At 48.1% G+C, this 25359-nt stretch overlaps 1 long non-coding RNA gene across 2 annotated transcripts; it reads right to left on the bottom strand.

Annotated features, from left to right (window-relative positions):
- Positions 1 to 845: 845 nt before the first annotated feature.
- LOC124699527 lies at positions 846 to 2893 on the bottom strand. 2 transcript variants are annotated; one of them, XR_007001420.1, is made up of 3 exons: positions 2426 to 2893; positions 1409 to 1945; positions 846 to 1328 (listed from the first exon to the last, which is right to left on the bottom strand). It is a non-coding gene; the product is annotated as an uncharacterized LOC124699527 (long non-coding RNA). The 2 variants fall into 2 exon arrangements; XR_007001419.1 differs by having other exon boundaries at positions 848 to 1301; positions 2426 to 2892.
- Between the last annotated feature and the right edge of the window lie 22466 nt (positions 2894 to 25359).

Raw genomic sequence — 25359 nt, 5'->3', positions numbered from 1 at the left:
CATTCAGCTAGTTAGATTGGTTCTCTACCGGGAGTAAAAGAACTTCAATGTAACGTTCAGTTCAAAGACGTGTACGTACATGAATCAGACATGGACGCCACTTAAGCAGAAACTACCTCCAGCCATTTGGGAGGAGTTGTTTTATTTAACAGGTTATCAAAACTGAAAGAGCCGACTTTATCTTGCTCGTTGTAGCTTCAAACTGAAACACTATACGGTAGCTCCACGAACATGATGTTGGAGGCCGTGCACGGCAGCGCGAGAGGGCTCGTTCGACGCTGACGAGCAGGTGGAGCGATATGGAGGCGGCGCTGCTGGCAGTTGTTCGCTGGAGAGACGATGGTGAGGTGGCCGATCAGCGACGGATGGAGTGGCACGGTGGGACGACGTTACAGAACGCGAGGGAGACCGTGGATAGGTCCGAGCGAACCAGAAGCTCACCAGGAGCGTGATCAAGGTGTCGGGGAAGTTGGAGGAGGCCGGAGTAGACCGCGACGACTGCAACCGGAGGCGGTGATGGAGGTCTCGATTGGCTCGTGCTCGAGTTTCTTGGCCTGCGTGCGTCTGGGAGGAGACGCAGGACGCCAAGTAGGATCTTCCAGGCGTCAAGGCGGACCTCGGGGTTCAGAGTGCAAGTGGACATGTCCACGGATTGGCCCGCACTACCTGCATCAGCCGCTAATTAAAAACGCGGGCGTTGCAGGTCCCTGCGTGCGCTACACCTGATTGCCTGCAGAGCCCAGCAGGTTTTGCACGACAGAGATGCTGGTGCTCCGCTCCGGCAGCATGGGCTGCTTCTCCCTCTAATTTAATTAGGAGGATCGTTAAATTAGCTTGTAAGTGTAACTCATGGGTGACCAGACAGGCGAATTAGCGTAGCCCTGTGTCTACAGCTTAGGTCCTACTCCCTCCGTTCATTTTCACTTTTGCAAAAAAAAACACCTAATACATGATTGTTTCAAATCTGGGTTGAAATCAAATTTCAAATACGTAATTTTGTCGCCGTCGATCGTCTGGTCTGTCTGTCGATGGAGTGCTTCCCTCGCCCTGACGCCGGACTGCAGCAGACGCGCACCGCCACCTAGCAACTCCATCACCGTCCGCCACCGCGGAAGAAAGTTCTCATCGTGTTTGGGCCTTGCCTCTCCGTCACGGCCGGCCAGCCTTGCCTCGCCACCGTGGCCAGGTTCCTATCCCCGACGTCGAGCCCTCTTCCTCGTAGAGCAAGATGCCAGAGCACCGGTGAGTGCGCCCTCTGCCCACCCTCCTACAGTTCACTGAAAATGTTCCAGTACCTAAACCTGAATCCACATGCAAATGACCAATACCTGAAAAGGTTCAGTATCATTGTCGAAAACAGACACAAAGAGAGAGAGAGTGGGATTAGTGCTTCTTCAGTAAACTGTACCATGTCCAGTGAATTTCGCTGTCGTCAGCCGTGGCTTGGGTAGTGCTGGAGCTACGAGAAACTATTAGTTCAAGGGGAGGGTACTTGATCTCAACTCAATTCCAGCATATGATGATGAACCTGGTGAAACTCAATTCCAGAGTATTGATGTTCTTAATTTTTTCTGCATTTCAAAGATAACCAAACACATATATGCATGAACTGGAGCTGTAAAGAGGCCAAGTTTGAAGCTTCACCTTACTGTATCCAGCTGCAGCTCTGGCCGCCTCGACCACACGCAGGGGCTTCGTGCCTGGTGAAGAGATGGCGGCGCGCAGGAGATCCGTCCTCACAATCGTCTCCGGCTTGACCAAATAAATCAAACAAAAGGACACTGTCCGAAACGCAGAATTGATCATGGCCTTGTCCCTCACCAGCTTACCACACTGACAGATGATATGTGAGCAAGCTAATGGTTTGATGGTACCACTACTGGATCCGGCATCGACCAAACAATGCCACTTCACCATCACTATATCCTTCCTCGGTTCCTCTCGGCTATAAATTCAGCAAAAGACAAAGCTGAACATCATCAGCTCATCCACTACCAGCTACCGGAGTAGGATGGTTGGAACTACTCTTGGTATGCATAGAGAAACACTAGAGATCAGAACATATCCACTAATTATACACGTGAGAAACTGCAGGCTAATTAAGCCGCAGCCAACTTGTCTCCTTTTAGCAACTAAATTTGAATAAAGTTCAGTAAGAGAAGGAACTAAATTTGAATAAAGTTCAGTAAGAGAAGCAACTAAATTTGACTATTTGAGTAATGTACAGACCTAAACAAACCTATATTGACTCAACCAAAACACATTTCAGCCACCAAAACATTCAGGCATATTGATGAATAACACTACAAGAGTAAATACTGATACAACAGCTGAGGCTAAATGGAATGCCGACAAGACCCCAACTTGCAACATTGAATACAGGGGGCCTTTAGTGGAAATTATTCAGGCATTGGGTGAAGATTACCTGCTGGTGAGGAGGAGGATATGGGAGCGGCAAATTCTCTGCTCGAGGAGAGCACAGCTCCGATAGCCATGGCCAGCAAGAATCGACTTTGGCCGGCAATCAAGAGTTGGCTGCCGAGCGAGCCTCTTGACTGCGGCACCTCAAGTCACCTCAGGGAAGAAGAAGATGAGGCTGCGGCACCCATCCCCTTGGCTCTCTCTGTTGCTCTGCTTCTGGTACTAGAAGGGGAGGAAGACGAAGTCGTCGGAGGCGCTGTGGAGAAGTGCCTGGACGCATGGTCTACTGGCCGGCGTCGCGGACAAGGCCGTGGATGAGGTCACCGGAGGACGGAGGTGGCCTGGAGCTGCTTCTCGCCGTCGGAGAGCATATCGCGCAGCGCTGAACGTAGATCTCGTAGTTGGCAGCACCCGCGGGGATCTAGACGGCGGGAGAACGAGGCGGCGCCATCGCATCGTGGAGGAAGCGGCGGCGTGTGGCGAGCGAGAGCAGCGGAGAGGGGCGGAGCGAGCGAGGCGACCGGAGCGAGGAAGATGAGCGGCAGGATTTCTGCTCCATTTCGCAGGCTATGCGGCGCTAGCGGAAACTGCAGGACATGTCCGCGAAACCCACTTAGTTTGTGCAGTTTTTCCGCAACGCCGCCAAGAGGTTTTACGCGGCACGGACGAAGCGGGCCTGCGAACGCCCGCGTCCACCTGCACCTGCGCCCGAGTCGGGGTGGCCGGCAGTGGCGGCGCGAAGCCGCGGCCGAACTAGGGTTTTGACGCACGTGAGTGTGGAGAGCCAGGGAGAGGAAGAAAAGTGAGGAGATAGTGTTTGGGGTTTTTACATATTTCCCCGACACCCAAAAACACCTCAAAACACAACAAGGCGGAGGCAAAACACGGAGCTGCCGCTCCGACATCCACGCCGACCCCCGGGGCCGCCCACCACCTAGCCGAAGACAGGCCGAGGACGAAACCGACAAGACAGACAAAACGAACAACAGCACTTGCAGTGAAGGGCCTCCACAGAGATGCCTCCAACGAGGGGAGTGACGACCGAGAGAGCCGCCATCACCGGCATCGGCCGAAGCCGGTCCAGGGTTTTCACCCGGAGCACACCGAAACCGAAGTCGTGTTCGCCTGACCGCCAAGTCGAGGAAGCCAAACAGCTCGTCGACGCTGACATAGGCATCCCCAATGGGCCTGCCAAAGATGGTGCCCGGGGTTTACTAAAGGCCCAGGACCCGAAGAATAAGAAGACTTGGAAGCTCATTTAGTATTAAGGAAAGATAGTTTGTATTAGGAAAGATAGAGATTTGTAATCTTACGGGTTGAGTATGAAACCCTCCCGAACTCTGTAACTTGTGTATTACGAAACCCTCGGCTCCACCCTCTATATAAGGGGGAGTCGAGGGACGAAGAAAGGATCGAATCTATTGTCAACAGAACCCTAGTTTTCACAATCGTCGAGTACTTTTCGGCTGAAACCTTCGAGATCTACTTGCCCTCTACTTCTAACAAAACCCCAGTCTATGATCTGTAGGCATTGACAAATTAATCCTTTGTCAGACGCCACCAACCAACTAGCTCCACAGACCCCTCTGGCCGATGGAGCATCCAAGGCAAGGACACCAGCAGGCCAAACGACACAAGAAAGTGTCACCCTCGCCCGATCCCACGAGGGGTCAGGGTTTCTCCTGGAGAAACTGTGCGGAGGCGCAAGAGCACCACCACGACGACGCCTCCAAGGAGGACACGACGCCAAAAAAGGCGCCGCCGCCGTCGGTTCCAGCCGCAGCCAGAACAAGACTTTCGCCTGGCAGAGAGTCGTAACCTCACACCCGCCGCAAAGGGCCGGCCAGACCACCATCACCATCCCGCACATAGACCGCCAGGAATAGACCGTGACGTCCGCCGTCGAAGCCATCGGACTGGTCAGCTGGACCAGGCATCCTGCACACCGCCACACCTAGGCTCTCCGTCGCTGCGACGAAAGGCGCCGTATAGATCATCACCACTGCCCACGAGATAGTTGCCGAAGCAACCAGAGCGAACCCGAACAGCTATCACCGCGGGCAGGATCGAAGACCACAACCACCACCATCCTCCACCTCGTGCACCGCCGCTGCGTAACAACCACCACCACCAAACAAGAACGGAAAGCTCCGCGAGCATGACCGCCACCCACCGCACCTTGCGGAGATGAGAGGCCGGGCTGCACAGCCTGCTGCCGACGGAACACCGCCGAAGAGCACCCTGGGCGCCGCCGGAACGCCACATAGAGGGGGCCGACCAACACCGAAACGGGGCTCGAGGACGAACGCCGATGCCCGCAGACATGAGCTCCCAGGACCGGCTGTCGCGCCGCCCACGCGGCCGCCGCGGCCGCCGCATTGCCGAGGATCCCGGGGCCGCCGCCCCGGCGCCCAACTCCGCTGGAAACGCCGCGCCATCCAGGGTCGCCACGCCGCTCCATCAGCCGCGTGGCCTTCGCCCGACGACGTCCTCCGGCGGCAGCGAGAGGAGGTGGAGGGGGAGGAGGGGTGGCGGCTGAGCTAGGGTTTGGGTCGCCCGAGCCGCCCCCTAGGAGCGACGCGGGGACGGTCTTTCAGTACACCCGTTCCCTTTTGAACAGAATCATTCTCTTCTTCTACTATCTCTTTCCTCTCTAAGCACCGAGCCCCAGCAAGCTAGAAACAAGTGGATCATTCTTTTTCTGCCACCATCTCATCCCTCATCTAGTGAGGTGCTCAGTTTGTGTAGAAATGGAAGGTGCCAGGAATATACCAAACATTGCACGAGAGAAAATTCAGTGTAGTATTCTGCACGATGTTGGTGCAGCGGTCTCAATAAGTCAGCTAGGATTAGAAAAAAGTGTATCTTGTCGACAAGTAACCTGAGTTTGAACCGAATGTGAAGTACCGATGCACTTTGTGGTCCAGATGAAAGGGCACGACTCGTGTGCCTTACGGTTCGTTGACGTGGAGTCGCTGACACGTGGGTTCCATGCATGTCTAGTTGGCCCCCATGTCAGTGACTTTAAATTACTAGTAGCTTCGCTAGAGAATCACCATTGCATACGGAGTGATTGTTGCACTATTATTAACTGTTTGCTACCTACGTTAAGGTTCACTATATCAAATCGATTGCATCGAGTGATAACTTACTATTCTATCATGTGTACCTTTCTTCATTTTTGGCCCCGTTCGGCAACACTCCAGCTCCGCACTCTACTGCTAGAGCGAGCAGAGCTGCCCCGCACGTATGGGTTGTGCGGATCGAAAACGATGGAGCACTCCTACCTTAGCGCATCTCCAACCGAGCGACCCAAACAGACACGCTGGATCGTCCGTTTTAGGTCGTTTGAGTGGCCGAACGGACACCCGGACAGCGGCCCGTGTCCGCGTGTCCGTTTGGGTCGCATGCTGCGTCCAACGCGCAGACGCACCGCATATATAATTAAAAAAACAAAAATAAAAATAAAAAAGGAAAACAGCCAAAAATAACATCAAACTAGTGGTTAATTAAACTTAGCCCTATTTTGGGCAATTTTTACACAAAAGAAAGCCCTATGTGGGCTTTAAACTAAAAAAAAAAAGCAAACCCTAGCCAGGTTTGCTCGCACGGTGGCCGCCGGCAGCAGTACTACTCCCAGTAGTACTCGTCGTCGTCGCCGTCGATGAGGACGACGCCCCCCGGCGGCGACGCGCTGTTCCGGCTCGAAACGCTGGAGGGCGCCGGGGACTCCGGCCAGGGCGACCACTGCGCTCTTTCCCAGGCGGAGTGCGGGTCCGGAGGGCTCACCGGCCTGCGCAACCGTGCCCTCCGCCCGGACTCCTTCCGGAGCTGCTCCTCCGCTGCGGCCTGCAGCTCCGCCTCTAGCCGGAGCGCGGCCCGGCGCTCCTCCTCCTCCCGGAACGCCGCCTGGCGCGTGGCCTCCTCCTACCGGCGCGCCATCTCCAGGAAGGACCACGCCTCCGCCTGGGCGTCCTTCTGGGCCTTCCTGGCCGCCTCCTCCAGCGCGGAGGTGCGCAGCGTCTCGGCGAGGTGCGGCCATTTGGCCAGCTCGTCGAGGTCCCGCTGTTCGCGGGACGCCGCGAGCGCCGCCTGCAGCTCCGGGTCGTCCTCCTCCTCCTGGGGCTGGGGCTGGGGCTGGGGCGCGGGCTCGTTGATGTAGAGGCCGCCGGGGCGGCGGCCACCCCGCCTAGCAGGTGTGCGCGGCTGCGCGCGAGGCCGCGCCGTCGCTGATGTGAAGCACGTGCGTCGACGCGCATCGTGCTCCACCTCGAACCACAAGTCCCAGTTGGGACTTGCGTCGCCCTACGCGGGGTCCTGCTGGAGGTCCGCCGGTAGCTGAGCGCGGCGCCTCCGGATCTCGGCGTAGCGGGCGCGGCCGGAGCCCGGGATGGGCGGCACCGGAACCCGATTTGGGCTCGGGTGCCGGCCGTGGGGAGGTGCACGTCCACCCACGGCATTGGGACGCCGGCGTCCCAGAACATCTGCGCCACCGCTACGGTGACGTAGATCCGGTCGCGTCTGGGAGGCGCCGGCGGCCCCATTGCGAACGCCGGCGGCGCGACTTGCCGGCTGCTGCCGACCTCGTGGTCGTTGGCGGCTGGCTCGAACTCGCGCTTCGGGGCCATGGCGGCGCGGAAGCTCTAGCCCACGCGTGGGTGTGGCCGGAGTGGAGAGTGGGGACTGGATAGGGACAGTCCCCCTCCCCTAGTCCACATTTAATAGGACTGGGGCACCGACAGCTGGGCCAGCCACGCGGACCAGGCGGACACGCGAGGACGCCGCGTGCCATCCGCGGCCACGCAAATCCGGCCCAGATTTGGGCCGGGTTTGCGTCGTTCCGGACGCCGCGGCCATCCGAATTTGCGGTGCGTCGCCGCGTTGGGCCGGTTTTTTGTCCTGCTCGACCCATCCGGACATGCGGGCGCGGGATGGGTCGCCGCGTTGGAGATGCCCTTAGGTGCGAAACTACGGAACGAGTAAGGCCGGCATGGCCAACGCCTAGCTTGAAGTCGCTGCCCTGCAGGCCATTAGGCTCGGATGTCAGAGCCGAACCTGCTACTTGCTGCCCTGCAGACCAAGTAGTCTCTTGCAGGGGAGGCATGATCCTTGGCAGAGAAAGCTAGAAGAAGAAGGAAAAAGATGAAAAAGGTAGAAGGAGGGCATGGTGAAGGCAGAGGTAAAGAGCATCCCATGATGCTTTATGATTATAAATCTGAACCATGGAACCCACTGTATGTTGGCTTCAACTTTTAGCGTTGCGTAGATTTCAGTTTAAGTTGTTGTTTCAGACTACCGAACCTAGGTGGAATTCGTGAGGCAGCGACAAGCATATGCCACCATTACTCATGTCCTAATTAGCGGATCCACAAAACGTGAAACTGTATAGTCAGCAATTCATTCTCTGATGAACGTGTTTTTCATTGACATAAACCATCGCAAATATATGGCACAACAAGAGAATTCATACGAAATCTTTGTACAATACGGACACACAACTAACAAGAAAAAACAAAGCATGGATGAGCACATGTATACGGCGTCGATCGGCATGGTACGCATTTTGCACAACATCCTTGTGGTTGATGATATATCTCCTGCCACGTAGGCCGTGCAACAACAGTCCAACCTAGCGGAACGAAGCATCCCTATTAGGGAAAGGGAAGCATTGGCCGTCGGTCGGCGGATCTGAGCATGAAAATCGGTTGCAGTCCGCGCCGTCCGATCGTGATCTAACGATCAGCATAAGCCACGATATAGTTTTGCATTCTGGTCCTCATTTTTTGAGAAATCAACCCGCGGTCCTAACTTCTTTAGCTAATACGGAAGGGGTGTACCTTTTAGGCCATGTCTTTCCCGATATTTACAACAAATATGCCACCGTGCTGATTTATCTCTAGGACTGAGGGTATTACAACAAAAATAATCACCCGGTATACAAAAAAATATACCATTACAACAAAAATGATTGAGCATTTATAAAAATGTAAAATTACAATAAAGTGGTTAAACAGATACTTTTTTTGCTCCATATTTATTTGCAACAAAAGTCCCCAACAGGTTCTATCAAAAGTCGTAGTCTATTACAACAAAATATGTATGTTTGCAAAAAGTGCAAAGTGGTCAAGCAACAAATAATATGCTACAGATTGAATTACAACAAAAATTACCTACTATTTTATCTAAAGTCACAAATGGTTACAACAAATAAAAAATCACTTGGTTATTAGCATCAACAAAAAAATAAAAAATGTTGTATCTTTACAACAATTGTTAACAACAAATCCTACAAAATTACTGGTTGTTTACAACAATAGTTCATCATCTCACTCGTGTGTTTTGCAGCGAAACCATTGTTAGGCCGAAAAAGCAAGCCCATGTAAGACGACGTGGGAGCGAGCAAGACGACCGATCGTTGGCGCACAATCGGTCGCCGGATCCAAAACATTTTCCCTAGGGAAAATCTACCGAACGGTGTCGCATCGCTAACGCTCCCGTGCTGCGGGTGTTAAAAGCGCATCACGCCCCTTAAGAACCGCTCACATCTTATCCCTTTGCAGTTTTATCCCTCCCACCGTCCCACCTGTTGCTCTCCACCACTGTCATTATCTCTCTCTCTTCTCTCTGGAGTAGTAGCGCCCGCGCGGAGCCTCGGATGCTGCCGCCGGTGACGAGCAACGCTGACCATGGAGGAGTTTGCCGCCGGTGACGAGCACGCGGCGAGAGAGCATCGCGGACAGGGGAGTGTGGAGTCCGCTGCCGTCGAGCCTGAGAAAGATGTTGTCGTCATCGAGCGCGAGGAAGATGCTACGGTCGCCAAGCGCGAGGAGGTCATCTGGCCGATGAGGATTGAGGCGGCCGACGCGTTGCGTGCCAGATTTTTCCTCTTCACTACTCTCTCGATCTGCTGTACTCTACTCTTGATTTATTTTTCCGTGGAGATACTCCTGATTTCTGCATGTGGAGTTAATCTGAAGTAACCTCTTGTTGAGTTGTTGTATGTACATCAATTCTTGATGGACGATGGTTTCTGAGGCTAGTCATAGTGCTAGTATCATAGGTTATCATGCATATTGGTTCCACAAAACTACTGATGTGGCAGCTAATTAAGTAGGAGAGAGGAGATTAGAGTAACATAGGTAGATATTGTATCATTGTGCAAACAACGAGAAAAGTTAATGCTAAACAAATTTTGTACATAAATTTGCATTGAGATTCAATATAGCATGACTATAATACTACTCCATGATACTACGCACTATGAAAATTGTATCATGTAGTAGTATCATATTCATGATACTAATACATGATACTTACCACTATGACTAGTGATGTGGGCATAACCCTTCGGGTACTCGACATTGCCATACCTGGTGCAAACTATGAAGCTGGACCAACACAAGGACTCAACAAGCTGGACCTGCACGCGCCTCAACTTGGATTACAAGGAAAGAAGACTCCAATATGAATCCTACTAGGACTCTTGTAAACCCTAGCTTGGCTGATATATAAAGCCATGCAGGGGCACCCCTTAGGACACACATAATCAGAAACATAATTTTAGAGGCAACACGCCTAGACACCGCAACCCGCGGATTAGAACTAGACTAGATCCAACAACTCCGCCTATGGCGGCCCCCTGTATACATATATTCATATAGTGGATTGCTAGCAGGACGTAGCGACCCTCCACCGCGGGGCGTGAACCTGGGTACGTCGTGTACCGCCTCGCTCCCGGAACTTCCGTCGTCGCCTTTCTCTAAAACCCAAGCCCCTCATGGTGGGCATTGCCGAGGAACCGCCTCGTCAATTGGCGCCGTCTGTGGGAAGCGCGACGCTGGATTTCGTCATCCGGTGGGATCCGTCAAGTTCATCATCAACATCATCCAGATTGCATCTGGCGAACAGTGTAGTTCAATTTGGCAGATCAGATCTGGCGTTTCGTCGGATCTGGCGTTTCGTCATCTACTTCATCACGTTATGATCTCTGCAAAGGCAGTCTCGAGCGGAAGCTACCAAAAGAAAAGAAGGGCAAAAGAAAACTGTCTCCGATCCAACTGGAAACATGCTTGATACGTCTCCGACGTATCGATAATTTCTTATGTTCCATGCCACATTATTGATGATATCTACATGTTTTATGCATACTTTCTGTCATATTTATGAGTTTTCCGGAACTAACCTATTGACGAGATGCCGAAGGGCCAGTTGCTGTTTTCTGCTGTTTTTGGTTTCAGAAATCCTAGTAAGGAAATATTCTCGGAATCGGACGAAATCAACACCGAAGATCTTAAAATTCCCGGAAGCTTCCAGAGCACCGAAGAAGGGCCAGAGTGGAGCTAGGGGGCCCCCACCCCACAGGGCGGCGCGGCCAAGGGGGGGGGGGGGCGCGCCCCCCTAGTGTGTGGGCCCCCTGTGGCCCCTCCGACTCCGCCTCTTCGCCTATTTAGTCGTCCCTGACCTAAATCCTCGACCCAGTTCGACGAAACCCGAGAAAACCTTCCAGAGCCGCCGCCATCGCGAAATCAAGATTCGGGGGACAGAAGTCTCGTTCCGGCACGCCGCCGGGACGGGGAATTGCCCCCGGAAGCCATCTCCACCGCCATCTTCACTGCCATCGCTGCTCCCATGATGAGGAGGGAGTAATTCTCCCCTGGGGCTGAGGGCTCTACCGTAGCTATGTGGTTAATCTCTCTCTCTCTACTCCAATACAATGATCTCATGAGCTGCTTTACATGATTGAGATCCATATGATGAGCTTTGTATCGCTACTAGTCTATGTGCTACTCATGTGATGTTATTAAAGTAGTCTATTCCTCCTGCATGGTGTAATGGTGACGAGTGTGTGCATCGTGTAGTTCTTGTCGTAGATTATGATCATAATCTCTTGTAGGTTATGGAGTTGATTATCGCTATGATAGTATTGATGTGATTTATTCCCCCTTCATAGTGTAAAGGTGACGAGTGTGTATGCTATGTTAGTACTCGGTCTATTTTTCAAAGATCTATTATGCTCTAAGGTTACTTAAACATGAATATCGAATGTTGTGGAGCTTGTTAACTCCGGCATTGAGGGTTCGTGTAATCCTACGCAACGAATGGTGTTCATTATCAAACAAGAGTGTATGTAGCACATATGAGAAGAAGTTATTTATTATGCGATCAATATTGAGAGTTTCCACTAGTGAAAGTATGATCCCTAGGCATTGTTTCCAATACTGCAAACACCGTTTATTTACTGTTCTGTTGCATGTTTACTCGCTGCCATATTTTATTCAGATTGCTATTACCACTCATATACATCCATACTACTTGTATTTCACTATTTCTTCGCCGAACTAGTGCACCTATACATCTGACAAGTGTATTAGGTGTGTTGGGGACATAAGAGACTTCTTGTATCGTGATTGCAGGGGTTGCTTGAGAGGGATATCTTTGACCTCTTCCTCCCTGAGTTCGATAAACCTTGGGTGATCCACTTAAGGGAAAACTTGCTGTTGTTCTACAAACCTCTGCTCTTGGAGGCCCAACACTGTCTACAGGAAAAGAAGCGTGATTAGACATCAAGCTATTTTCTGGTGCCGTTGCCGGGGAGGAAAGGTAAAAGGTACTCACACTCCGGATCTCGGCTACTAAGCTATTTTCCGGCGCCGTTGTAAGTACTCGAAGCTATTTCCTTTAGATCCTGCAATTGCATCTTTTTGTTTTTTGTTTTTATTTTCACTAGTTAGGCATAATGGAAAACAACAAAAAATTTAGTGAGCTTTTTAATCTTTTTCCTGATTTAGAATTGTTTGATGCGAAAATTAAAAACCTATGGAACCTTATTTGCATGCTAGTAGCAATGTTATTAGTATGAATGCAATTACTGCTAATGCTATGGAGAAGTCTAAGCTTGGGGAAGCTAGTTTTTGTGATCTTTTTAGCTTCCCATCTTTAGGGGAGAAAATTTGCTCTGATAATATTTTATCTCCCATATGCGATAACTCTAATGATGTTTGTGATATTTTAAAACCACCTACTGAAAGTATTTCATATAAAATACCCATGAAAATTATTGAACGTGTTATGGATAACCGCTATGAAGGGGATGGAACTGTTCATCCTGAAGATCATTTACTGTTTTTGCATGAATTATGCGGGTTATTCAAGTGTGCAGGTATTTCAATGGATGAAGTTAGGAAGAAATTATTTGTTATGTCGCTATCCGGTGAAGCGGCGCATTGGTATAAACTGCTGAAGGACGGGCGCTCTCTTGATTGGAAGGATATTGTGCCTCTATTTTATTCCAAGTTCTATCCTCCAAGTGAAATTCACAAAGATCGAAACCGTATATATAATTTCTAGCCTCATGATGGAGAGAGTATTGCCCAAGCATGGGAGAGATTGAAGTCCTTAATTCTCAAATTCCCCAATCATGAGCTTCCTGGTAATGTTATCATTGATAATTTCTATGCAAGACTTTCTTTTCAGGATAAAACCTTGCTGGATACTACTTGTTCTGGCTCATTCACGCGCAATAAAGAAGAGTTTAAATGGGACCTTCTTAATCGGAATCAGAAGAACGCTGAAGATTGGGAGAACAACGAAGGTGAAGAGTCAGGTATAAATTATGATTATGAATGCATTGAAACTTTTATGGATACTGATAAATTTCGAGATATGAGTGCTACTTATGGTCTTGACTCTCAAGTTGCTGCAAATCTTTATAAAGCCTTTGCTTCTCATTTTGAATTGCCTAAAAAGAATTTTGATAAGTATCATGAACCTTTTAAAGAGGCTTGCATGAAGAATGAAATTGTTGTTAATGATTGCAATAAGCATGCTCAAACTCCTAAGAATGCTATTTCCTATAAGCATGTTAATTTTTGTGGAATGCATAGACCTTGTGGAATTAATCAAATCGAAGATGAATATTGTATCCACCATATTAATGAAAAAACTAGAAAGTGGGCTAGGACTCTAGATGATCTTGGTAAAAAAGTTTGTGCCCTCTATCCTTTTATTTGTGAAGTTTGCCATGAAGTGGGTCATTTTAATTTTCAATGCTCCTCCAATGATAATTTGAACCCAATGAGTGCTGCAAATTTGTATTGTGATGATGAAATTACTCCTAATCAGCATGATGAACTTACTTTATTTTTGTGGTGTGAAGAGCTCTCAAGAAAAATCTCTTTGTTACATATGAGTGATCTTGATATTGATGATGTCCTGCATGGGTGTTTTTCTTATTGCATTGATAATAGCCATACAAACACTTACATACAAAATATTTTAGAAGATGACACCTTGCCAAAATATGATAGGACCGCTGTGTGTTTTCAACTAATTAATGAAAAGGAAGGATCCTCCCAAGTTTCTTCTATTGTTTCTGAAAATAAATCAGGTTATGCGGACAAGCCACCCTTCAAGCCTCTTCCCCCTAAAGAAGGGAACGAGGAGAAGGAAAAGAAGAAGAAGAAGGGAACGAATAAGAAGAAGAAGAAGAAGAAGAAGAAGGAGAATAAAAAGAAAGAGGTAACGGCATATCCCCGCGTGAATGAGATAACGCTAGGTAACCGTAAGTATGTTGCTCCTAATGATTATTATGATAATGAATCTGAATACAATGATCTTCCTATACCCTTTACCCATATTAGTGATCATGATTTGGATGAGCACACTACCTTTGATATTGGAAATCTCTTTGGTACTGATTATGAAAGTAATGATGATAGCATTATTCATGTCCCCTTAAACGATGATATTGAAAGCTCTAAGCTTGGGGATGTTGTGCTTGAAGATCCTATATTTGAGACCTCTACTTTTAGTGAAAATGATGATATTACATATTCTGGTTTAGATAATTGCTATAGAGATGTATATGACATATGTTACAATTATCCTTATGAAACTTGTCATAGTTATGATGGGCTTGCCAAAAACCATTCCCTTAGTATGCAACTTGTTTACCATGTTCAAATTCTTGATAATAATTTTGCTCCAATTACTATTAATGAGAAGAACTCTTCTTATGCCAAAATTAATGATACTTCTATGCACATGAACCATGATAAGAATGTTTTAAGTGACGGGTATATTGTGGATTTAATCAATGATGCTACTGAAAGTTATTATGAGAGAGGGAAACATGGTTATAGGCATCTTAATAATATTAAGTTTCCCCTCTTTATGTTGAGAATCTTGAAGTTACTCGTGTTTTATCCTATTATGCTTGTCACTTTGTTCTTCATGAATTCATTCGTGTACAAGATTCCTTTGCATAGGAAGTGGGTTAGACTTAAATGTGTTTTTAATTTGCTTCTTGATGATCTCTTTTGCCTCAACACTTATTTCTTGCGAGTGCATCATTAAAACTACTGAGCCCATCTTAATGGCTATAAAGAAAGAACTTTTTGGGAGATAACCCATGTGTTTATTTTGCTACAGTACTTTTATTTTGTATTTGTGTCTTGGAAGTTGTTACTACTGTAGCAACCTCTCCTTATCTTAGTTTTGTTGCATTGTTGTGCCAAGTAAAGTCTTTGATAGTAAGGTTCATACTAGATTTGGATTACTGCACAGAAACAGATTTCTTGCTGTCACGAATCTGGGCCTAATTCTCTGTACGTAACTCAGAAAATTATGCCAATTTACGTGAGTGATCCTCAGATATGTACGCAACTTTCATTCAATATGAGCATTTTCATCTGAGCAAGTCTGGTGCCATTTTAAAATTCGTCTTTACGGACTGTTCTGTTTTGACAAATTCTGCCTTTTATTTCGCATTGCCTCTTTTTCTGTGTTGGATAGATTTCTTTGTTCCATTAACTTTCAGAAGCTTTGTGCAATGTCCAGAAGTGTTAAGAATGATTGTGTCACCTCTGAACATGTGAGTTTTTGATTATGCACTAACCCTCTAATGAGTTGTTTTGAGTTTGGTGTGGAGGAAGTTTTCAAGGGTCAAGAGAGGAGGATGATATACTACGATCAAGAAGAGTGAAAAGTCTAAGCTTGGGGATGCCCCGGTGGTTCATCCCTGCATATTTCAAGAAGACTCAAGCGTCTAAGCTTGGGGATGCCCAAGGCATCCCCTTCTTCATCGACAATTTATCAGGTTTCTTCTCTTGAAACTATATTTTTATTCGGTCACATCTTATGTAATTTACTTGGAGCGCCTGTTTGTTTTTGTTTCTATTTTTGTTTGAATAAATGCTTGTGTGGGAGAGACACACGCTCCGCTGGTTCGTATGAACACATGTGTTCTTAGCTTTTAATGTTCATGGCGAAGGTTGAAACTGCTTCGTTAATTGTTATATGGTTGAAAACGGGAAATGCTACATGTAGTAATTGGTAGAATGTCTTGAATATATAATTTGATACTTGGCAATTGTTGTGCTCATGTTTAAGCTCTTGCATCATATACTTTGCACCTATTAATGAAGAAATACATAGAGCTTGCTAAAATTTGGTTTGCATAATTGGTCTCTCTAAGGTCTAGATAATTTCTAGTATTGGGTTGAACAACAAGGAAGACGGTGTAAAGTCTTATAATGTTTACAATATGTCTTTTATGTGAGTTTTGATGCACCGGTTCATCCTTGTGTTTGTTTCGAATAACCTTGCTAGCCTAAGCCTTGTATCGAGAGGGAATACTTCTCATGCATCCAAATCCTTGAGCGAACCACTATGCCATTTGTGTCCACCATACCTACCTACTACATGGTATTTCTCCGCCATTCCAAAGTAAATTGCTTGAGTGCTACCTTTAAACAATTCAAAAGTTATTACCTCTTATTTGTGTCAATGTTTTATAGCTCATGAGGAAGTATGTGGTGTTTATCTTTCAATCTTGTTGGGCAACTTTCACCAATGGACTAGTGGCTTCATCCGCTTATCCAATACTTTTGCAAAAGGAGCTGGCAATGGGATTCCCAGTCCCAAATTAATTAACAAAAATAGACACTCCTCCATGGTATGTGATTGTTGGACGGCACCCGAGGATTCGGTTAGCCATGGTTTGTGAAAGCAAAGGTTGGAAGGAGTGCCACCCAAAAATAAAAATAAAATGGGAGCCGCTCTTTGAAGGTTTGTCTGGCAAGGAGGTTAGAGTGCCCACTACCATTCGTTGACAACAACAAACACCTCTCAAAACTTTACTTTTATACTCTCTTGATGTTTTCGAAATCAAAGCTCTAGCACAAATATAGCAATCGATGCTTCCCTCTCGCGAAGGGCCATTCTTTTACTTTTATGTTGAGTCGGTTCACCTATTTCTCTCCACCTCAAGAAGCAAACACTTGTGTGAAGCTGTGCATTGATTCCTACATACTTGCATATTGCATTTGTTATATTACTCTATGTTGACAATATCCATGAGATATACATGTTATAAGTTGAAAGCAACCGCTGAAACTTAATCTTCCTGTGTGTTGCTTCGATACCTATACTAAGAAATTATTGCTTTATGAGTTAACTCTTATGCAAGACTTATTGATGTTTGTCTTGAAAGTACTATTCATGAAAAGTCTTTGCTATATGATTCATTTGTTTACTCATGGCATTTACCATTGTTTTGATCGCTGCATTCATTACATGTGTTTACAATAGTATGATCAAGGTTATGATGGCATGTCACTCCGAAATTATCTTTGTTATCGTTTACACTGCTCGGGACGAGCAGGAACTAAGCTTGGGGATGCCGATACGTCTCCGACGTATCGATAATTTCTTATGTTCCATGCCACATTATTGATGATATCTACATGTTTTATGCATACTTTCGTCATATTTATGCGTTTTCCGGAACTAACCTATTGACGAGATGCCGAAGGGCCGATTCTGTTTTCTGCTGTTTTTGGTTTCAGAAATCCTAGTAAGGAAATATTCTCGGAATCGGACGAAATCAACACCGAAGATCTTAAAATTCCCGGAAGCTTCCAGAGCACCGAAGAAGGGCCAGAGGGGAGCCAGGGGGCCCCACCCCACAGGGCGGCGCGGCCAAGGTCCCTAGTGTGTGGGCCCCCTGTGGCCCCTCCGACTCCGCCTCTTCGCCTATTTAGTCGTCCCTGACCTAAATCCTCGACCCAGTTCAACGAAACCCGAGAAAACCTTCCAGAGCCGCCGCCATCGCGAAATCAAGATTCGGGGACGAAGTCTCCGTTCCGGCACGCCGCCGGGACGGGAATTGCCCCGGAAGCCATCTCCACCGCCATCTTCACCGCCATCGTTGCTCCCATGATGAGGAGGGAGTAATTCTCCCCGGGGCTGAGGGCTCTACCGTAGCTATGTGGTTAATCTCTCTCTCGTACTCCAATACAATGATCTCATGAGCTGCTTTACATGATTGAGATCCATATGATGAGCTTTGTATCGCTACTAGTCTATGTGCTACTCATGTGATGTTATTAAAGTAGTCTATTCCTCCTGCATGGTGTAATGGTGACAGTGTGTGCATCGTGTAGTTCTTGTCGTAGATTATGATCATAATCTCTTGTAGGTTATGGAGTTGATTATCGCTATGATAGTATTGATGTGATTTATTCCCCCTTCATAGTGTAAAGGTGACGGTGTGTATGCTATGTTAGTACTCGGTCTATTTTGCAAAGATCTATTATGCTCTAAGGTTACTTAAACATGAATATCGAATGTTGTGGAGCTTGTTGACTCCGGCATTGAGGGTTCGTGTAATCCTACGCAACGAATGGTGTTCATTATCAAACAAGAGTGTATGTAGCACATATGAGAAGAAGTTATTTATTATGCGATCAATATTGAGAGTTTCCACTAGTGAAAGTATGATCCCTAGGCCTTGTTTCCAATACTGCAAACACCGTTTATTTACTGTTCTGTTGCATGTTTACTCGCTGCCATATTTTATTCAGATTGCTATTACCACTAATATACATCCATACTACTTGTATTTCACTATTTCTTCGCCGAACTAGTGCACCTATACATCTGACAAGTGTATTAGGTATGTTGGGGACACAAGAGACTTCTTGTATCGTGATTGCAGGGTTGCTTGAGAGGGATATCTTTGACCTCTTCCTCCCTGAGTTCGATAAACCTTGGGTGATCCACTTAAGGGAAAACTTGCTGCTGTTCTACAAACCTCTGCTCTTGGAGGCCCAACACTGTCTACAGGAAAAGAAGCGTGAGTAGACATCAATGCTCCAACTGGAATAACCAAGGATGCTCATTCAAAGAAAAGAAAAAGAAAGGATCAAGCTCTACTTACCGTGCATACATAATTCTCTGGTCTTGGCGATGGATTTGCAATGTCCTGTGCCGCCGGCAGTTCTTTCCGTGGAATATGTGCCTTCCTTACACTGCCAAATCGAAGTGCATCCTGCTACTGTCCCAGTGCCTTTCCGTGGCGAAGCATGCGCTGCCTGGATATTTTTTCAATCTGTTTTAGATGAAGCAGCTGGCACCAGGGAGTCAAGAAAAGAAGGGAACACGCTGCTGTACACACGCGTGTACGTGGAGATAAAAGCCTCATTGAAAAATCAGCAAGTGGAGAAGGAAAGAAGATCAATTCTCGTCCGTGCACATATTCGTCACAGACCCACCAACGCACACTCGTCATCGTGGTCGCCCGTCTAAATTTACCGTCGGATACAAAAATATCAGGTTTTTGCACCGCAATATAACTGCAGATTGAAAAAAAAACTTTGCCTGCTCTGTTCGGCCGACCGGTCCGCTGTCGCACAATCGCCAAACTCGGGAGCTCGCCTGCCGCGGACCCGACATTACGGACCCGATATATTCGGATGCTCACCCGCAGCAGATTGGCTATGTCAACCGCGTCCTCTTCATCGGCCATGTCAGCTAGGCGCCTGTTATCACCAGAATTTGACCGAGCTAGAGGTGGGCCGCGATCGAGATGGACGTGAAGATTATACATGGAAGAAAATACGTGAATCGGCCTTGTTTACCAAGTTGGGCTAAACTGCCCATGTATCTGTAACATATTAGATCGCATCTTAGTTTAGAAGTTAGAGTTTTACCCGTGCACGGTTTGGTGCACGCCCACATTAGAAAGTCCCCTGGACTATAAATATGTATCTAGGGTTTATGGAATAAACAACAACCAACGTTCAACACAAACCAATCTCGGCGCATCGCCAACTCCTTCGTCTCGAGGGTTCCTCCGGTAAGCATCATGTCTGCCTAGATCGCATCTCGCGATCTAGGCAGCACAAGCCTGCCTAGTTGTTCATGCGTTGCTCGTATCGAAGCGTTTTTGATGGCGAGCAACGTAGTTATCATAGACGCGTTAGGGTTAGCATCGTTCTTAGCATCATATGCTCGCGTAGTGCAACCCTTGCGCGTCTAGCCGTCCTTGTGCCTCATCATGGGTGCAGGGCGGCACCCCGCTGATCTGTGTTTAGTAGATCTGATCCGTTATGGTCGATCCTTGATTCGTCAAGGATTAGTTTAATATCTGCAATAGTTAGGCCTTACAAAGGGTTGGAGGATCCAGCGGCATGCAGGGTGTAGTTTGCTGCCCCTAGACAGGACGTTCCGAGGATCAACCTAGTGTTGGTTTTTAGGCCTTGTTTAGGGCTGGCTTACGTTTACCGTGCGTGAGCGCGAGGCCCAATCGTGAGTAGGATGATCCGATTATGCGGTGAAAACCCCAGATCGTCGTGGATCTCATACGCTTTATGTTGATCAAGCAGGACCACCATATATTCGGCCACCTTGGACGAATCATGGGTGAATCGGCTCCCCGAGCCGATTTACTGAGACAACCCGAGAGCCGATCGAGGCTCGTATTTAACGTGTACGTGTGTGCCCCTGCAGGAAACTAAGCGAGGCATCATCCACACCTTCCCGACCAGGTATAGGTCGGGTGGCACGCCCTTGCGACCCAGGCATCGGCGCGCGACCGGGAGGCTTTGCGGGCCGTCGCTCCGAGGGACCGGGGCCAGCCGCAGCCCTAGTCATTCCCGGCTCTACCGTGTTGGCCAGTCGCTGCCCGCCGGTGGGTTTCTGACGCCAACACATTCTGGCACGCCCGGTGGGACACATCTTCGACGACAACCACCTCGCCATCCACATCAGAGATGGCGGAAAGCACTCCGGTCAAGCACGAGGACCTGGCTGACGAGCTCAGGAAGAAGCATAACACGGTCAAGGCGGTCCTCGGAACCGAACTCGTCGGCTCCTGTGGGAAGACCCGTTCATACGACATCAAGCTCGACGAAGACACACGTCCATCGCTTGGCGTCAACACGGTCGACCTCAGCCACTCTATAAGGGAACCAGGGTTCTCTTTCGATGCCAATATGGCGGGGTTCGTGATTCGCCATAACGCGGACCAAGCAGAGAGCAGCCACTCTCGTGGCAAAGAGAAAGAGGAAGCCGGTCCACGTGACCGGCCCCAAGACGACAATAAACGGTACCTGGCCAAGGAGGAGGTGAGAAACCCACGGCATCCACGCCCATTTCCCGAGCATCTCCTCAGCAAATACGATCAGCCATACGACCGACGTCGCCGCTACGGCGAAGGCGATCAAGGAGATCATCGGTCTGATGCAGACGGGAGGTATCGTCGTAACAACGGCCACAACGACGGGTACGAACGTCGCGCCGGAGGGAGGTCAAAGGAGCAAGACAACATGGACAAGCACCGGAACTGTCCCTTCTTCGGACACTCGCTGGGACTCGGGAATGAGCCGATTACCGACAATCGAGAACTGCCCGAATGCAAACAACTCGTGAAGAAAGCGAACGAGGTTTCAATGTTCGAGCGTCTAGGACCTCTCCCACCTCGGAGCAAACGAGCTGAGTCCTCTCAAGAGGAAGACTTTGAGGAGTCGAGATGGAGAAAACGATAGGTATCACCGGCCAAGGTGGTGCCCCGATGGACTCAGCCATTCTCAAAAGCGTAGGGTGCAGCGGGCCGCGAAGCTTAGAAGGAGCCGAGGCACAGTACCTGTGTACGTTGAGGAAGGCACGGCCCGATCTGGCCGTGAAAATTCAACAAACATTAAAGACAAAGGTGCGCCCGCCAAAGAAAGTATGGCGCCCTAAACAGGCGAAAGGCGATGCACAGGCACCAGGCGATGCCGATGCAGAAGCATCGGCTGTTATAAACACAGTGACCAGGATCTCGTCAGAGATTTATGACCCAAGACGTAGTGAACCTCCCTCCAGCGAGTCACGTCACCGCGATAAGAGACCAAGAAATCGTAAACCCTCGTTGGGCAGTGCAACGAAAAGAAAGGCCGATTTTAGCGATCGGCCAGTATTGTCCCCAACGTACGCTTCGCCTGTGTTCAACATTGACTTAGCAGGCGACGGGAAGCTGGGTTACGGGTTTACATCAGCTGACGAGTTAGAAGAGATCGAGGAAGTCAAGGGGAATGTTGGACGCCGGGTGCATCAGGCCACACAGGTACATTGAATGGACTCCCAATGTTGTGCTTATGAAGAGAAAGGATGGCCGATGGCGCGTCGCTATAAACGACCAGGACCCTAGCAACGCCACTCCGAAGCTGCAAGGACAGCCGATTCCCGAGCAATCGGCTAAAATTATTCTCACCACATGTGTTCACTGTCGTCCTAATTAACATGGTGGGTGGTACGACAAGCTTAAGTTGGCCGAGAAGCCGATAATCACTTGAAAGATTCGGCTCGGGGGGCACATACATAAAGGAAGTCCAAGGCCACGGAGTATGTACCCAGGAAGAGCCGATTCATGAGCTCAATCGGCCAAAACTATCCTCGACATACGCTTCGTCCGAGTTCAGCATGGATTTAACGAGTGCTCGAAGAGCCGATACCATCAATTCAGTGACAGAATCGGCTCGGGGGGCACATAGAAGATAGAACACGAGGATATGGAGTTTGAAGAAAGTCAAGATATATTCTCTATTGAAGCATGGGGGCCGATACATGAATCGGCCGTAAAAATTCAAAAAAAAATTTAAGCACAGCCGATGCGCAGACATCGACTTAAGGATGGGTTGCATCAAATCCGCCAAAGGAAAGGAGCCGATCTGACCAGCAAGGTGAGTGGACTGAAGAAACTCGGGGGGCAGCTCACCCCGAAGGTCCTCTCCTCTAGAGAGCCGATTTTGTTCAAATCGGCCGGCTCTGCATGATAGTTCCCTCAGACATGATCAAACCCAGGTCCATTCGGCTAAAAGCCAATTGGAGTATCATCGGCTGGTCCTGTGTAGCAACCTTCTTCGAGGATGGTGAATTTTGCAGAAGAGGAAACCGGTTCAAGCGATTGGCTTCGATATAATGATAAAAGGTACAACAATGGAGACGGTATAGAGTCTTATAATGCTTTCAATATGTCTTTTATGTGAGTTTTGCTGTACCGGTTCATACTTGTGTTTGCTTTAAACAACCTTGCTAGCCTAAACCTTGTATCGAGAGGGAATACTTCTCATGCATCCCAAATACTTGAGCCAACCACTATGCCATTTGTGTCCACCATACCTACCTACTACATGGTATTTATCCGCCATTCCAAAGTAAATTGCTTGAGTGCTACCTTTAAAATTCCATCATTCACCTTTGCAATATATAGCTCATGGGACAAATAGCTTACAAACTATTGTGGTATTGAATATGTACTTATGCACTTTATCTCTTATTAAGTTGCTTGTTTTGCGATAACCATGCTTCTGGGGACGCCATCAATTATTCTTTGTTGAATATCATGTGAGTTGCTATGCATGTCCGTCTTGTCTGAAGTAAGAGAGATCTACCACCTTTATGGTTGGAGCATGCATATTGTTAGAGAAGAACTTTGGGCCGCTAACTAAAGCCATGATTCATGGTGGAAGTTTCAGTTTTGGACACATATCCTCAATCTCATATGAGAATGATAATTGTTGCCACATGCTTATGCATTAAAGAGGAGTCCATTATCTGTTGTCTATGTTGTCCCGGTATGGATGTCTAAGTTGAGAATAATCAATAGCGAGAAATCCAATGCGAGCTTTCTCCTTAGACCTTTGTACGAAGCGGCATAGAGGTACCCCTTTGTGACACTTGGTTAAAACATGTGCATTGCGAAGATCCGGTAGTCCAAGCTAATTAGGACAAGGTGCGGGCACTATTAGTATACTATGCATGAGGCTTGCAACTTGTAAGAGATAATTTTCATAACTCATATGCTTTATTACTACCGTTGACAAAATTGTTTCATGTTTTCAAAATAAAAGCTCTAGCACAAATATAGCAATCGATGCTTCCCTCTTTGAAGGACCATTCTTTTTGATGTTGAGTCAGTTCACCTATCTCTATCCACCTCAAGAAGCAAACACTCGTGTGAACTGTGCATTGATTCCTACATACTTGCATATTGTACTTGTTATATTACTCTATGTTGACAATATCATGAGGAAGGATACTTCGCGATGGTTCCGCCACGACATGACCCTACGAGAGAAAAGCGTAATGATTTTGGAAATGTCATTTCCAAAACCAGGGGGCATGTGTTATCACCAGAATTTGACCGAGCTAGAGGTGGGCCGCGATCGAGATGGACGTGAAGATTATACATGGAAGAAAATACGTGAATCGGCCTTGTTTACCAAGTTGGGCTAAACTGCCCATGTATCTGTAACATATTAGATCGCATCTTAGTTTAGAAGTTAGAGTTTTACCCGTGCACGGTTTGGTGCACGCCCACATTAGAAAGTCCCCGGACTATAAATATGTATCTAGGGTTTATGGAATAAACAACAACCAACGTTCAACACAAACCAATCTCGGCGCATCGCCAACTCCTTCGTCTCGAGGGTTCCTCCGGTAAGCATCATGCTGCCTAGATCGCATCTCGCGATCTAGGCAGACAAGCCTCGCCTAGTTGTTCATGCGTTGCTCGTACTCGAAGCGTTTTTGATGGCGAGCAACGTAGTTATCATAGACGCGTTAGGGTTAGCATCGTTCTTAGCATCATATGCTCGCGTAGTGCAACCCTTGCGCGTCTAGCCGTCCTTGTGCCTCATCATGGGTGCAGGGGCGGCACCCCGCTTGATCTGTGTTTAGTAGATCTGATCCGTTATGGTCGATCCTTGATTCGTCAAGGATTAGTTTAATATCTGCAATAGTTAGGCCTTACAAAGGGTTGGAGGATCCAGCGGCATGCCGGGTGTAGTTTGCTGCCCCTAGACAGGACGTTCCGAGGATCAACCTAGTGTTGGTTTTTAGGCCTTGTTTAGGGCTGGCTTACGTTTACCGTGCGTGAGCGCGAGGCCCAATCGTGAGTAGGATGATCCGATTATGCGGTGAAAACCCCAGATCGTCGTGGATCTCATACGCTTTATGTTGATCAAGCAGGACCACCATATATTCGGCCACCTTGGACGAATCATGGGTGAATCGGCTCCCTGAGCCGATTTACAGGACAACCTGAGAGCCGATCGAGGCTCGTATTTAACGTGTACGTGTGTGCCCTGCAGGAAACTAAGCGAGGCATCATCCACACCTTCCTGACCAGGTATAGGTCAGGTGGCACGCCCTTGCGACCCAGCATCGGCGCGCGACCAGGAGGCTTTGCGGGCCGTCGCTCTGAGGGACTGGGGCCAGCCGCAGCCCTAGTCATTCCCGGCTCTACCGTGTTGGCCAGTCGCTGCCCGCCGGTGGGTTTCTGACGCCAACAGCGCCATGTGAATTATCTTGGACCGGCGCTGCGCTAGAAGGAGGGGATCGCGACGACTGGATTTTGTCATCTGGGCGGGATCTATCTACTTCATCATCAAGCTCGTCATCAACAATGCGGCGATTACATCTGGCGGATTCATCTTCTTCGAAGCAATCAATCTAATCATCACTAACGGCGGCTTCGCTGTGACGCTGGTGTTGGAGATATGCCCAAGAGGCAATAATAAAATGGTTATTATAATATATCTTTGAGTTTATGATAATGTTTACATACCATGCTATAATTGTATTAACCGGAACATTGATACATGTGTGTTATGT

Source organism: Lolium rigidum, chromosome 3, assembly GCF_022539505.1.
Source record: "Lolium rigidum isolate FL_2022 chromosome 3, APGP_CSIRO_Lrig_0.1, whole genome shotgun sequence".
Taxonomy (NCBI): domain Eukaryota; kingdom Viridiplantae; phylum Streptophyta; class Magnoliopsida; order Poales; family Poaceae; genus Lolium; species Lolium rigidum.
The sequence above is the reverse complement of the archived record's forward strand: the minus strand, read 5'-3'. Positions and strand labels throughout refer to the sequence as shown.